Source organism: Aptenodytes patagonicus, chromosome Z (assembly GCF_965638725.1).
Source record: "Aptenodytes patagonicus chromosome Z, bAptPat1.pri.cur, whole genome shotgun sequence".
NCBI lineage: Eukaryota > Metazoa > Chordata > Aves > Sphenisciformes > Spheniscidae > Aptenodytes > Aptenodytes patagonicus.
The window spans coordinates 58,872,219-58,884,708 of NC_134982.1; positions in this window are offsets into that span (position 1 = coordinate 58,872,219).

Sequence of the window (12,490 nt, forward strand, 5' to 3'; positions counted from 1 at the left end):
CTCTTCCATAATGTTGTTAAAAGGTATTCATGTAACTGATCTTTTATGTAACTGTAACTGATCTATTCATGTAACTAATCTTTTGAACATTGTGCTCCTCCTGCTGACAGCATAAATTACCAGGATTCCCATGTCTCTCGAAGGTGCAGAAACAGTGAAAATGAGAGGTCAACCAGGCAGCATTTTAGTATCATCACATCAAGACATAGCAAAAAGGCCTGTTTTCCAGCCAAAAGAGTTGGTCCAAGAGAGCAAAGAGTTGACATACCTCTAATCAGGGAACGATGCACAATCCAGGTTATATAAAGAGGTTGGGATATATTGGATATAGGTGAGTCTTGCTATCTGATTGTGATAATAATGGATAACCATTGCATTAATTAAACAGCCATAAATCATCAATTTTAAGCTAGACGCTGGTGGCAAGAGTAGGAAATAACTGATGGCAGCTCTGCAACCAGTATCTTATTTTCTGGAAGTGAGTGAAACAAAAGGTATGAAAATGAACTTGGAGCGGGCTGACCCGTGTGTAAAGTGTGTTGTGAAACACTGTACCAGTGTTGTCTATCAGAACAGCTGGAAAACTTTGCAAAAAATGACAAATCATTTTCCTTTCTATCACTACTGGTGTCTTCTCCCACATGAGAGAAGGCACACTCTGGCCTTTGGATCATTTGCCTTATGAAAGGCCATTTCTGTTTTGTTTTTGGTGTTATGCAGTCCTGCTGTTAGCTTTCCCCGTTAATGGAACTGCCTGGAAGAAGAGTAGTATTTTTTTCTCAACAGTAAAGAATTAAATACTGTGTTGTTTTTTAATAATGTCTTCATGAAATTATTTTTTTTTCCCCCTGTCACTTTCCAGAGTGGAATTTCATTTTGCTCTAGCTTATGGGAAAAAGAAACTTCTGACTGGCAAGTTTCCTCACTAAAAAGAACACAGAAAACCCTCAAATGGCATGAAATATTTACCAAAAGAACAAGAACACTTCTGATGCTGTTACTGAAATACTGCAACAAGCACAACCACTTTTCATATTCTTTCAACTTGTCAGAAAACTCAGAACGGAATAAGAAGTATTGTGAAAGAATTCTCACTGCCTCTGATAAACCTCTTTCTACTTACTCTAAAATCCAGAAGAGTCTTTCATTCTAAAGTCAGTGTTTTTAATGAGTTCAGAGAGTTCCAAAGATATTGCTATATCTGGGATAAATCTGCCAAAGTGAAAGGACCTGCACTGGTGTTTATTTTGTTGAGCTAAACCAAACTACCTGTGGTGTTAAACCAACCAATAATGCAGGTACTTAAGTCTTGCATCTGATTTTTTGAAAGAGTGCAGGCCCCTGTTTATTTCAGTAGAATGAGTTCTGAGAAGAATATCCATCTTTTGAAAAGATGACTAAACCTGTAGATACCACAGGAGAGTTCAGGAAACAATCTCTGGGCACCTGCAGTTCATCACGTAGTTCTTTGATTTGCCCCAACCTCATAGAGGCCAGTTGAAGCTGAAAGTTACATAAATCAATATGCTTTTGCCACAAGGTGACTTCTCTTGTCCCCATGTTCAAACTTCATTTAAGAAGGCACATGTGGTTGTACAGTGCTTCTGTATCTGAGGAGAACCCTCAAAGGCCTTGCTTCTAGTGCTTGGTATTGCACATAGCACATGCACTTATACTGGAGTCTGGGAGATGGCCTATCCAGATGCCTTTGATGTTTCAGGTTTATAAGGTCCAGGAATATCCCATGCAGGAATCAGGGGATAATTCCCTACTGCTTTTGCTTGCCTGTATGAAAATTAATGCCTAGAATGATGTCATTCAACATGGGCTCACCAAATCCATCTTCTTCCTCTCTGGAATTGGAAAATGAAAACAGGCTACCCAGGAATGAAGGAGTTTTTTTTCTCCAAGCTTCCTCTCCTTGCTCACAGATCTGCTTCAAGCAGAAGCCTTTGCAAGCAGGAAGCCTGAGCTGAAGCAGTGGGAGATGTGGCATAAATTTGAATTGGGGAGCAGACATCCCACTTGGCCTGCAGTGCCCCTGTTGAGCCTTGCAGCATCCCTGAGATGGTTTATTACCCAGTGCAGCTGGGATTTACAAGGATGAATATCTGATGGACTCAGTGTGAGCTAATGTGTTTAATTCATTTTGGTCCCTATTAAGCCTGGCACAAGCCCTCTAACATGGTGAGTCACTGAGGAACCTAGTAGGAACAGCTGGGGACAGCAGTTTCTCACCTTCATCTCTGCTTTTACAATATTTTGTTTAACATTACTTTGATGTAGCAGGTTGTTTCTTTTTGTCTATTAGTTTTAAGAAATAAGTTTAACCTGGTGAGTGCTTTTCAGAAGCCTCATGCCTGAGCAGTTCCAGCTCAGAAATTGAAATTGAAGAAAATACTTGAGTTTGAAGAAGTACCCATTAAGATTATTGTCACCACCTTGGTGAGTGGTGACAGACTGACACGTGTACACACCGTTGGAAACAACAGTATTGCAAACAGGAGCATGTCAGACTTCCCAAGCTGACATGGAAATTATTAAAGCCCTAAAGCCTGTCAGAGAGCTGAGTCCAGAACCCACAATGTCTGGCACTGTGCTGACACTCTGCTGTCAGCTCAGTGCTGGGGGCAAGTCAGTGTGGGTGTCAGCAGCAACATCACCAGATGTGTTCCCTGCTCCTGAAAGACTGATGAGAAGTTGACTAGGAGCTATTTGTGCTGAATGTCCTTCCTACATAGCTCGAGGAGGTCTGTGCTTCAGCAGGCACTGTGGAAAGGATCTTGGAGACTGTCTGTACTCAACAAATTTTCCTATTATTCCTGCTGTGGAACTATGCTCCCAAATAAATCACAGCTGCAGTCCCCAGCTCAGTTCACATGAGCCTAAACCAATTTCAGACCAAGGTCAGTGATTTTTCTGTGTCAGTGAGAACTTTCAGTTAGCTTGACAGGTTGGGCTAACTGGTCACCACAAACAAACTATATCTGGACAATCCCCTCTCAAGTTCACCTTTTGAGCAGATAAACTCAATGATGCCTTATACCGAGTCTTTTGGGTTTTTTTTTGTTTGCAATTTCATCAAAATAGTCTGTTTTCCTTAATTTATCAAGGACTCCACCTAAATGTTTCCAAAAGAACAAAGCAGTTAATATTTGCTCAAGGAAGGGATCTGCCTTCTGCTGCAACTCTGCTTCCCTGTACTGAAAGATAAGGGCAAGCCACAATGATATTGATGTGAAAAAATGTTGTCAGCAAGTAATCTTACTACTGAGTATAGAGTTACACTTCAGTGCCTCTGTTGGATCTGTCTTTGATACATGGAATGTTGTAAGGGTCGAAGGATTGATTATATACTCTGCAAGATGAACTAAGTAATGGATTTCCCCCCGAGTGTTTTCTAAGTACCAATTATTATAAAAGATGGTATTTTAAAATTATTTTTGCGATTTTATTTCCTGTACAGTGATTAATCTGCCTGCTCTGTACCACTATTAAAATCATGTGCAAAAACTGCACCCTTGCATCAGGCTTTCGTTGTGATGTTGTTCATCCTTGTTAGTCAGAAAGAGACCAAATTAGTGAATGGGAATAAAGAATGAATTAGTGAATGGGAATAAAATGGCAGCAGAAGGACCAGAGACCTCTGCATGAAAAGGAAGAAACTTCAGCGGCCTGAAGAAGCTGGCCTGGTTAGTAGCCAGTGCTAAACTAAGACTAAGGAACCTCTTTTCCCTAGCTGTCAACTGGGAACGTCCATGCTCGGTAATCCTGCCCACAGCATTATTTTGTGTGGGTTGAATCACTATACTGGGGAAAAATTAACTGGAGAAAAATATACAACTTGAAGCAAAAGGACGGATTTGTGGCAATCCGTGTGTTGAAAACACGGAGCTGGCCCAACTCTGGTGTCTCACCCTACAGCCCTGTTACTGGTTACAGCAAAAGAATAACCCTGCTCTGAAGAGTAAAAGGCAGACTGAAGAGGTGTGGAGAGGCTGAGCTGTCCCCTCTCCGTGCTCTGTGAGCCCGGGGGCTCCAGCATGTAATCTGTGTACATGTCATTATTTTCCCTGTCTAGTTTTTATTCCTGAAGTTTTGCTTTCATCTACTATTTCTTCTCCCCTGTGCTGTGCACGCTCAGCCTCTCTGCAAGCTCTGAACACATCTCAGAGTTCTCCATTACATGTAGCACCTACTCTTGCCTTCCTGTCTCCCAAGAAAATTCCTTATTTTCTTCTACCTCTACCAGTATCCTGTTCTTGCTCATTCATCCACTGCTAATCTTGCATGCTCTTTCCTTTTCTCTCTTTTTGTCCCAAAATTCTGGTGCGTCACTCACAACCTTTTTTCCAACAGCAACTATTCCTTACATTTCTTTTACCTTCCTTCCATTTAGTAAGTTCACTCAAAATAAAGTAGCTTTTTCTGTCCTCATGGTACAACAATGATTTATCATTCCAGTGACTTGACGTGAAAGTTTTCTGAATCTTCCAAACTTCCCCAAAGACAGATTATATAAACAGGTTGTGGTATACTGGATATGCGGTTTCCCATTCAAGGTTTCCAAGACTGCCTGTCCAAATTATATTGTTTCTTACCAGGGGATATCTGACCCCAGTGACTTTGTCTTATAGAAGAATACAAACCCTTTGTTCCCATTCAGGTTTTGCTTCTGAGTATGATATTGTGACTCAGGAGAGGTCTGCACACATCTAGAACAGTCAATATCGACATCCTTCAGTGGAGTTCATCAGGGAAATTGTTTGTGAAAGCTCCTGTTTTGTATGAAAATGGCAAAACAAACCAATTCATTTCACAGCTGCAATTTCAAAATATCCAAAGGGCTTTGCCCTGGTCTCAAAGAAGATACTGAGTGCTTCAACTCAGACAGCAGCAGTCTTGCTATGAGCCGTGCTGTGCCTGTATGCAGACCGGGGTCCTCACTCCCAGTTTGTGGTTATGGGATCTGTCACCAGTCACAATTGTTTCTAATTTCCTACTCAAATCTGGAGTGACTTCATCACTGTGGACAGCCTGGCATGCCCATGTCTTCCATAGCTAAGTGGAAGTTCATATTATGAAGAAGACGGGGAGTGGAGGGGAGGTCCGAGGGGGTGGGGGGATCCAAGATTAGTAGCAGTACTATGAGAAGATGTGCTTTCAAAATGGTGCCAGGAGGAATTTGGCAACGCTCTCATAAATCAGGAGAAATGCCCTGATTTTTCAGGCCATATCACAAGGACTCTTGTCTTTGTCTAGATCTGCATCACATGGCCCAGAGTTTTATGTTTTTACCATCCACATAGATAACATTTCCAGCCAGCGTGCTGCCCTAGGGATTATGTGAGTGTCTTTTTTTCCTGTAGTCTCTCTGGTTGCGCTTAGCTGTGAAAAGAGTTCACCGTCAGTCTCTGCAATAATCAGCTTTTGGTCACAACCTTCCTGCAGCCTGGCTGTTTGTGATTTAACTTTTTAAGCTGCTGATGGGTCAAAACATCTGTCTCTCCTAGGAAGCTCTCAGTCTCACAGGAAGACAAACATCCACATTGTCAGGAAGCTAAATAATTCATAGCCAACACAGAAACGCACTGTGGTCATCCCTTTGGCTATCCCAAAAGGAGGGCCTGCCATATCCAATACTCACAGAGGGTTTGTCCCTCGTCAGAAGCTTGTCAAAGCTTCTTTCCATCTTGGGAATATCACAGTGTCTGTGACTCAACATCTGGCACTACAGAATGGTTTCTCTCAGCAGAATTTTCTCCTTAGAAACTTTTCATGGTCTGCTTGAAAACAGATTTCAGTGCTAAGAAAGACTGTCAGTGTCTGTGCTTGAAAGGACATGGGTTCAAGCCAGACCTTACTATTTGATTTTTTTTTTATTTGACCATAGCAAGTTACAAAGCCTAAAACTTCAGGTCTACTGAAGAGCCTGTTGTGACTCAAATGTGACCATTAATTTTGGGCTCCCTGGTGTCTAGACATGCTGCAGTTCTTGAAAAGGAGGAAGGCGCATACTCCATGTACCGCATCCAAATCTTTTGCATGCAGGGCTGTCTAGCCTTGCTCGCAAACTTCTTTTTCTGAATTCTCTCCCCCATGCTACTGGGCAGGGTGTGAGTGAACAGCTGTGTGGTGCTTATCTGCCTGCTGGGGTTACAACCACATTCGTTGATCTTGTGCAGTAGGCAAGAGCTTCTAACTTGATTCTCTGTTCTGCTGCTCAGCCATGCCAGGAGTGGAGTTCAGAACCAGCTGAATCTGTTCACTATGACCTTTCTGAAAGATGACTGGAGACTTCCCTGAGGAAGAAAAAGAAAGATGCTGAAAAAATTAGGCAGCATGCAATGAGGCAAACCCAGCCTTTATTCTACAAACAACAAGTATATTTTATGCCTAAGCCTTGTGAGGGGCAGCAGAGATCAGGAAAAAGCCAAAGACCTGTGAAAAGGCCAAAGGAACGGGAAATAGCACAAAGGGGTCCTGAATCCTTAAAGCTATTAGTTGTTTGCAACCTCCTGTTGAATGCACTTGTCTTTTGAGTGCCAAGAGTTCTGTGTGTTGCAGGAACGCAATCCCCATTAAATACGGCTGGTGCTCCAAGGTGCTGGAAAGAGTAGCAGCTGCGAGAATACCAAGCAAAATGATTATCACAGCAGCTTGAATGTGGCAGGAGTCAGCTCCGCTGATTGGCACTGACTCACAGATAGAGCACTAATGAACACCCACATGAGGAGAATACCTAAGCTGTGCCAAAGGGAGCAGCGGGGGGGGGGGGGGGGGGGGGGGGGGGGGGGAATGGCTGGGGTGGAAGACAAGTGAAAGAAGATGGGAGGGGGATAGGCTGTTTGGTTCAGAAATATAACCGATACCCCTTGAGCCATTTGATCCATCTCAAATAATTCCTGGGCTTTCTGAAGGCAGAACTTGCTTTCTCTGGAGCCAGCTGGGTGAGGAACACTCCTGAACTCAGTGCCTTGTATCATACAGCTGAAATATAATAGAGAATCAGCTAGTGTTTTACTGGAGATCTTGAGGATAATTAATCTTCAAACTCTCAACTCACTGTGACTGTGCTGGCAGACTATGACATAAGCTAAGTAAAGCAAGTTCCTACTTTGTTTTTTTGTTAATGAATGAAGACATTTTCACCCTGACACTTCAGCTAACTTTTCACAGGCTATGATTTTTTGCAGTGGATGTTTTTAAGCAACTCGGGCTTAGTAAAACACAAAGCTCAGCATAGGAACATTTCTTGGTGACAGATTTTAATTGATCAAACCTTGGAAAGCACTTAACTGATTTTTCTTGAAACTCCTCAGACAATTCAAGTTTTATTCAGAGATAAGGGGCTGAAAATATGGTGAGGGTTTTTTTTTCCCCTCCTTACAATAATAAAAAAAAAAACCACAGAAATTCCCTTCCTGAAGCACAGAAGTGAATGTATCTTTAATCATGACAGTACAATAGTAGCATCATTGCCAACAGTAGATCACAAAGAGTAGAACACATTTTCCTGATGCTGGCCTTGTTCCTTTCTGAATTTGAAATTTACTGAGGCTAGGGTACATAAAATCTAGGAATAGATTGCAGCATTAGCTTCATTAATTTACTGTGCCTTCTGGAAACTTTATCTATAATTTAGAGTGCTGCTAAACAGTGCAAATGACCATAGCATTTGATGAGTAGAGGAGTATTTGGCATAGGTGGCATAGGTGTTTCTGTCATTGCAAAATCTGTCTGTGAAAAATCATCAGCTTCAGCTATTCTTTCATATCCATTTGCAAGGTTATCTGTTGCCTGGAGGTATTGAAAAGGACTCAACAAGGGAAAGAATCAAAGCTTCTACAATCGAGGCTTTAATTCAGCAAAAGTACAACACAAGGTCAAATGAGGACTGTGATGGACAGTGGGTTTATTTTACAAGGTGATTTTGTCAAAGCTGACTTTTCTTCTCTCCTGCAAAATTCACTCATCCTTTGAATACTTCATGTCTTCAAGGAAAATGCACTCATTCTGTTAGAAATACATTACTCATTTTTTTCACCTTACCTACAAAGGCCACAGATACCTACAAATTATTAAAAAAGTGCTAATGTGAAATGGTAACTTCATATTACTATCTACAAAAATACCTGGAGGCAGTAAAGCCCATTCAGAATGGCATTTCAAAACTGTAACTTTTCAAAGCTATTTAAGAAATGTTGAAGCTTTTCTCCTGATTACTTGGCCTGAAAAATCTGTTAAGGTTCATTCAAAACCTCAGTGCTGTCATTCAGAGAAAAGGTGTGAAACAAAGTGAAAATGAAGCAGAACACCACTGTAAGATAGAGGTGGATTGTCACTCTTTCTCCACATCTGTAATTAGGAAGTGGAGTGTTTGCCATGTGAAAATGTGAGAAGACAAATACAAATTTATTCTGGTTATGGAAAGAAGGTAGAACAAGGAAATTCAAGGCAAGAAGAATCTTCTTCACGAAGTAGTAGCTAGAGCAGGTTTTTTTTACATGCAGTCCATGGAGGAGGAGTTAGGTATAAAATACGCAGTGGTCCCCACTTCTCAGAAGACAACTGACTAACCATGGGGAACAGTTTTTCAGAGTTGTTGGGCAAGCCACTCAGTAATGGCTACTAAACTCCTTTCAAAAGTCATCTTGGATTGCTTTTCACTTTCTGGCTACAAGAGTCTGAGACCAAAACCCCAGAAAGCAAAGGGATCTGTCTGTTCTCTGAGAACTATGTAGATTCAGTGGATTTTGGAGCACAGCTATGAAGCCAGGCTCTTCCTGAGCATTGTTTTGGCTTCTGTAAAACTATCAGGAGAGGAGTGGGCAGGATAGATAAACCAAGAGTGGGGACTTTGTCAAGCAGTGAACAAAGCAAGGATCTTCTAAACTTGATTCTGTTTGTCTCAGTTCCAAAGCACAGGACATGGTTTCAGCTCTGATTTTTCCAAGCATAGGGTTTGTCCATAGCTGGGTGCAGGTTATAAACTTAAGCTAGAGCAGATATGCCTCTTCTGGGCATAAGCTTCTTGTCAGTGCTAATGAAAAGCTTCACTATGCTTTTCTGAAATAAAAAATAACTACTTTCATCAGACAATGAAAATATCCTTCCCTTTGATGGTGTTAAGACACTTTAAGTTGCTTTTTTACCTTTAATTTTTGCCCTTACTATAGCTCAGGTGGAAGATTAATGCAGTGCACACTGCAGAAAAACCATATAAGCCTGCATCCCTCTCCTGAGAGAGTGCTGTCCCTGCTGTGCCTTCTGCAGTCTGCTTTCTCCTGGCAGGTCCATTCAGATGACTGATTGAAAATGAGTCATTCTAAAAATATATTGTTTTTAAAATCTTCTTGCAAATTCAAGATGATTTAATAATGCAAATGCATCACTATGACAAATTTAATTAAAAAAAAAGACAGGTTAAACCAATGTCTTTCCTAAATGATATGAAGTGACTTTCAGCCATTATACAATTAAATGATGTCAGCGTTTGCTAACCATTTTCTTGAGAAGCACAATTGAAAAAAGGCCCCTCTAAAGATAGCTCAGAACCTGCAGAAAATGTTCTCATCTGTGCTGAAACAAAACCCTTTAAACTCCAATTTAAAGCTTTAGTTTTTAGAGTACCAGAGGATTGATGCTGCCTCTTTGTGGAACTGCCACTGCAGAAACCCATTCAGCTTTCTTTTTTTTTCTTTTCTATGCCCCAGCCTGAATTACTTTTCACATGCTTAGAGTGTAGTAATTAATTGTATCCTCAGAAAGTTGCCTCAGATAGGCGAGATTAGCTTGGGTACAATGCTGGTCTGACCTTGGCAGCATGCTGTGTTGGTTTGCTTTACAAGAGCTTCCTCTTATCCCTTCTGTTGTGGGATGAGAACTGAGCACGGGTACTGTTTGAGACAGAATGGGCTTAGTCTCCACTACTTAGCCCAGCATCATCCCAAAGCAACATTAAATTCCCAGCAAACTAGGACTGGAGGAGGGGAAGACCAGCAAATGACAGAAATTGGACTTTTAGTAAGCCATCAGGCTTTATTGCATGAGAAAGCAGGACTGAAAAGGGATTCAGAAAGATCACATAGTGGACCTGAAGGCAGCAGAGTGAGAGCTGTTGAGGCAGGAGATGGGATGCCCAGTTGTCTGCTGGAAGTGCTGGGACTGACAGCTCACAGCAGTGCAGCCAAGATAAGGCATGCAAGATTGGCATCACATGAACCTCCATCAAATTTTCTTGCAGAAAGGAAGTTCTGGAAAGCATTGAACAATTATAATTCTTTAATTGATTAGAAGCTTACAGCAATCACTTACCAGCAGCACACAGTAATAGTATTCTTAACCCCTGTAAACTTGTTCATATTTTTAATTCAGTTAATTCTTGGAAAGAGACATGGAAAAATACTCTTCTACTAAGTTCATCCATGAAATCTGTTAATACCATAGGTCAAGTTTAGAAAAGCTGTAGAAGTGAATTTATCCAAGGATTACAAAATTTAGAGATGCTTTCAGTTTTATATAATTTTACCTTAGTACCATATGTATAACTTTGTAAATTATTTCACACCCCTGGAATTAATATTTAACACAAAAATTAAATAGAAATGGATTAGTAAGAGGAAAACTTCAGTATATTACTGACTATCAGCACCATTAGAAATGCAAGAGCTTTTCTATTTCTGTTTTCCCACCCCATACTCTATAGCCTGTTAACTCATGATCCTGTCTTTGCTCTGCTGCACTTCAGCTGTGTAACTTTCTTTATTCTGGTATTGTTACCAAATTAAAATAGCACTGTCATTTCTCAGTATGTATCACATTGTAATGCACAATAAGCATGTGGTTAAAACTCAGTATTGCCTAAGTTTTAGCAGTGAAGTTTTTTACTGACTCTGAATCTCTCTTTTTTAAGTATTCTTAGTATTATTGATTAAAGACCTAAATTTCATGCTCTTATTCTTTTGTACAAATCCTGTCTTCCAGCATGTAACATAAAGATAAGACAACATTTCCCTAGATCTGGAAGCATTTCCTTGAACATTTTGCTAGCTCTGAAAGTTTGAAACCCTCATTTATTTTGCATTTATAATTCATGCAAATTTCATATTTAAGACTGAAATCTAAAAACAGCCTCTTCCTGATAGTTCCTGCAGAAAGAAAACTCCTTGGAGTCTCAGATGGTTGTTTTTTTTCTTGGAAGAGGAATCTTGCAATAATAATAATTAATCCATGCCATAGGATTTAAACACCCAATTTCTATGGATATTAATTTGTTTTATTTTTAAATCAACTCTGTCTTGGCAGTTTGCTTCTTCAACGTAAATATACATCTATATCATGATTTATATTGTGGGAACATCTCATGGTCTCAAGCATCTGAAGCCACAGTGGCACCCAACACTTGAACAAAACATCAGTGTGAAATTTCTAGCTTCCATGTGGAAGGTAACAAAAAGAAGAGGCAGAGAAAAGCCACCCTGAATCCTAGTCTGGTGACCTAGCTCCCAGTCCACTTGTTTCCTTCAAAGGCAGTGACACTCCGGCATCGTTCCTCCAGGATCCAGTTCACCAGCACTGGAACAAGCCAGTTCTTCCCCAGGGCATGAAGAACAGAGCATTGTACCTCTTTCACTCCTGTGCTCATTCCGCTTGTATTGGTCTCAGCTATATAATATTCTGAGAGCTGCATGACATAGCAAATGCTGAATCTCTGCCTTATTTTAATCATACCTTTTGCCAGCCAGGTCTCAAAGCCAAGAAAATGTTAGTGGAAAAATAAGCACTCATCTCAAGTTTGCTACTGTGAAAGGAGACTTCTGCAAGCCAAGAACACAGTGTTTGTGATGCAACTTTATGGAGTTTTCGTGGGCTGGGATAGTGTGTCTGGCATTTCTCTGTGTGTGTATATCTGTGTGTGTTTAACTGATTGCACAACCTATAGCAGCCTTTTCTCCCAGGAGCTCCATATGCCTTGTGGACTTGCTGGGCAATTTTAATAGGTCAAACTCACTCATAGCCAGCTCTGACAATTGCTCTCATCTGCAGCTTCCTATTAGCCCTCTAGCATTCAGGCACTCTTGTCCTCAGTAAAGGAGGGAAGTTTTGAAGGCTCTGTTTATTGCTGTGGGATTAGTTCCTCCACTGCTCTATTCAGCTGTAGTTGTTAGTTTCATGCAGTCATTTGACAGTGACAAAACCACACTTGCCTACAGGTTTTAATTTACAAAGCTGTGGTTATGATTAACAGCAGACCTGGTTTGTTGGTCTGTGCTGTGGGTTTTTTTTTTTTTCGTGAACAGCTTAACTTTTGCCCAGCCTCAGAAGTGGGGATTTTTTTTTAAAGTCTTGATGAGCACTTCAAAGTAATGTCTACCCTGAATCTTGTGGCCCCACTGGACTCTTTTCTGTGGTGATTGCTATTAAAATATTGGTGCTTGGTAGTGGCTATTGCATTTGTGAGTTATTTTAAAGTAGAGTGGACACAGTT